Source organism: Cupressus sempervirens, chromosome 8 (assembly GCF_028749045.1).
Source record: "Cupressus sempervirens isolate cs-2001-9-10 chromosome 8, ASM2874904v1, whole genome shotgun sequence".
NCBI classification, from domain to species: Eukaryota; Viridiplantae; Streptophyta; class Pinopsida; order Cupressales; family Cupressaceae; genus Cupressus; species Cupressus sempervirens.
Window position 1 is genome coordinate 516,418,065 of NC_143125.1, and position 3,314 is coordinate 516,421,378.

Here is a 3,314-nt window from a genome sequence, read left to right on the forward strand (position 1 = left end):
TTATTGTTATTATAAGTATTGATATCTAAAGTTTGGAAAAAGATAAAAATAAAAAATTATTTTGTGTACACAAAACAATAATGAAAAACTTTCAAACTCATGATTGTAGCACACATAAACTAATCAAATTTCATGAAAATAAGCTTTACTAAGTTTGCAAAAATGTCAAGAAAAATATATGTCTATAGTGGAAAATGGATAAAAATAAATAAAAGCTCCTGATTGGACAAACTAATAAGATCATTCGCTTTTAACGAATGCATAAGTTTCTTGCAAGAACTAATAATAATATATATTATGAGGTTTCCAAATCAAAATCTCCTATCGACTCCTTATTGCATGCACAAAAACATGCGACTACTAGTTGTAAATCCGTTCATAAACCAGGGGTACGTTCTAAGATTCTTGCAATATATCTAAAAGTAGTAAACAAATTATTTTTTGTGATGTGAATATCAGGATTTAACTGTGTGATTTTTGAGTCAAACTTGATGACCCATGTTAAGCACGCTCAGGCTGGAGTAGTACTGGGATGGGTGACCTCCCGGGAAGTCCCGGTGCTTCACCCCTGTGAGCATCACCTAGATCCAATGAGTGCTAAGTGTTCCATTTATTCTCATGAGAGATGGATTCATGTTGAATCACTACTCATGAAACATGGGTCATCGAGTTTGACTCAAAAATCACACAGTTAAATCCTGATATTCACATCACAATTTGACTATCTGTGAAAATCATCTCCTACTTATCAACGAATTATTTTTTGTCAAATTATTCGTTTAACTATCTCTCCATCTCTTCTGAATTTTTGTTTTCATTTTCATCTAAATATTCTTTCCTCTCTAACGTTGTGTGTCTTGTTTATTTATTCTTTTCAATAGAGAAGCAAATTCTTTTTCCATGTAGCATTGTCGTGACAATTGGAGGTCAAATATTCTTCAAGGTGTTTCATAGCCTTTAAACAGTCTATGAAGAAAGGGACAAAAGTCTGGCGCAAGAAATGTCGCTACCAAACCAATCGATACGAACCAGTCGGATAGAAGTCCGTGCCAAATTCTGGGCTTGCGAGTTAATTTCCTGTGATAAATGTGAGGTTGTGATTTTTTGGAGGAGGAAACTTGATGCTTTGAGCAACAGAAGATAACTTGCTGTGAAGTGTGCAATAATGGCAATGGGCTTGAATACCGTCATTATTCTCAACCTTTTACTCATCGCACCATTTCAACCTGCATTGAGCATTGAGCATCTGGTGGTACACAGATTCAATGGCTCTCCACAAGAGTACATTGAAGTGAGCAAGCCCATATTCCAGCATCCTCCTCACAAGAAGCCCTGCTCTGTACAGGTCCTCAAACATGATTTTGGCAACACATATGGTCAACCGCCTGTGAAAGTTCCTTACAATCCACCTACAAAGTGCCCTCAAAACTGGGACAAAGTGGTCCTTCAATGGAGGGCCACCTGCAAAGGGGAACAATATGACAGAATTGCTGGAGTATGGTTGAGTGGCGCCGAGATTCTTAGAACAAGCACTGCTGAGCCTACTGAATCGGGGATCATATGGGAGGTTAATAAAGATATAACCAGGTACACTTCATTGCTTAAAAAGCCTCAGTCTCTTGCAATAATGTTAGAAAATCTGGTTGATAGCACCTATACTGGTATTTATCACGTCACTATCAGTTTCCATTATTATCAAATTCACGATGCCCAAATGCTATCGCCCCCTGAACCAGCAAATCTGGTGCTACCCATCTCAAATTCGTTTGGCGACGGGGGGCACTGGTTCAGGCTACAGAACACCAGTAATGTCCAATCACAAGAATTGCATATACCATCAAATGTTTATAGGGCCGTAATTGAAATTTATGTGTCTGCTCATGTGAATGATGAGTTTTGGTACTCAAATCCCCCCGATGCTTACATAGAGATGAACAATTTGACTACTAAGAGGGGCAATGGAGCATTTAGAGAAATTGTGGGTTTTATAGATGGGGTTGTTGTGGGGGCTGTGTGGCCTTTTCCTGTTGTGTTTACAGGGGGCATCAACCCTCTATTTTGGGCACCTGTTGTGGGCATTGGAGCTTTTGATCTTCCAACATATGAGCTTGAGGTTACCCCCTTTGTAGGTCAGTTGTTGGATGGGGAACACCACACTTTTGGCCTTGGAGTAACTGATGCTATTGCTGCTTGGTTTGTGGATGCGAATTTGCACCTGTGGTTGGATGAGAAGAGCTCAAAGACGAAGGGGATGTTGATGGATTATGAAGCACCTTCCTTTCAACGTATTTTAGTATCGAACTTTGAAGGTTTGGATGGGTCTTTTGAGACATATGGTGATAGAAAGATTGCATTCTCTGGATGGGTGGAATCGACACAAGGTAACTTGACAACCCACGTCTCTCAAAGATTGAAATATTCTAATGTGATCACTTATGCAAACAACGGGGAGGATAAAAACGTGAGATTGAAAATACAGACAAAGAGGAAGCTAAAAATTGAGACACCTTCAGAATTATTATTGTCTCATACCATGTCAAGATTATATCCTTTCTTCACGAATTCTGTCTCTTTGGACAAAGGGAATGGTACGTATCTTGCAACGACAAACATTTCTCACGCATTCTATGAGGAGATATCCGATTCTTTACCTAGAGGTACCTCATTCACCTCTCTCAACAATTCTCAATATGCACAGGGCTCTATGCTCGTGAAAGATCATTCTGTACTTAGTGGGACGGCAAGCACTCAGCAGATATATTGGTACAGGGGAAGACATGGATGCTATTTCCGAACTCTCAATGTCAAGGATTATAAATTCATCAAAGATTATTCTGATAACTTGTGTAACTACTATTCATAGTGTTGGGATCACTTGTTCACTGCAGTGGATTGGTCATGTTTGGTTACTCTTTTGATAGACCGATCTTTCTGAAGATAAAAATTGACCTTTTTGTATAATTATATTTGTATTTTTCCCGCTATAACAAAATGGAACCCAAAAGAGGTTATCACAGTTCCATTTTTGTGTTCTCACATTCAATTATGACGTGCTGGTGATCTGACCCTTCATTCTATTGCTCTTTATAGGGTAGTACATTGAGGAACAAAATGTCGATAACCATGTACAAACTATTTTTTTCAACTATCCACTCTTCAGGTCAGTCTCTTATTTATTGTTTGTGCATCATAAAGAAAGTAATGACCGTCAAATTCCTTGTAGCTTGTAAGCCAGGGTTTTATTTTTTGTTTCTGTAGTTTGTACTAAATTTCTCATAAGAAATATACAAATTTCTGGATGCTATATTTTTCCC

The 3,314-nt window shown here is 38.2% G+C and overlaps 1 pseudogene across 1 annotated transcript; it reads left to right on the forward strand.

The window, feature by feature from the left end:
* The first annotated feature begins 896 nt into the window (after nucleotides 1-896).
* LOC149543465 (peptide-N4-(N-acetyl-beta-glucosaminyl)asparagine amidase A pseudogene) lies at nucleotides 897-3,022 on the forward strand (annotated as a pseudogene). Its single transcript, XR_016355642.1, has one exon. The product of XR_016355642.1 is annotated as a peptide-N4-(N-acetyl-beta-glucosaminyl)asparagine amidase A pseudogene (transcript).
* Nucleotides 3,023-3,314: the final 292 nt, after the last annotated feature.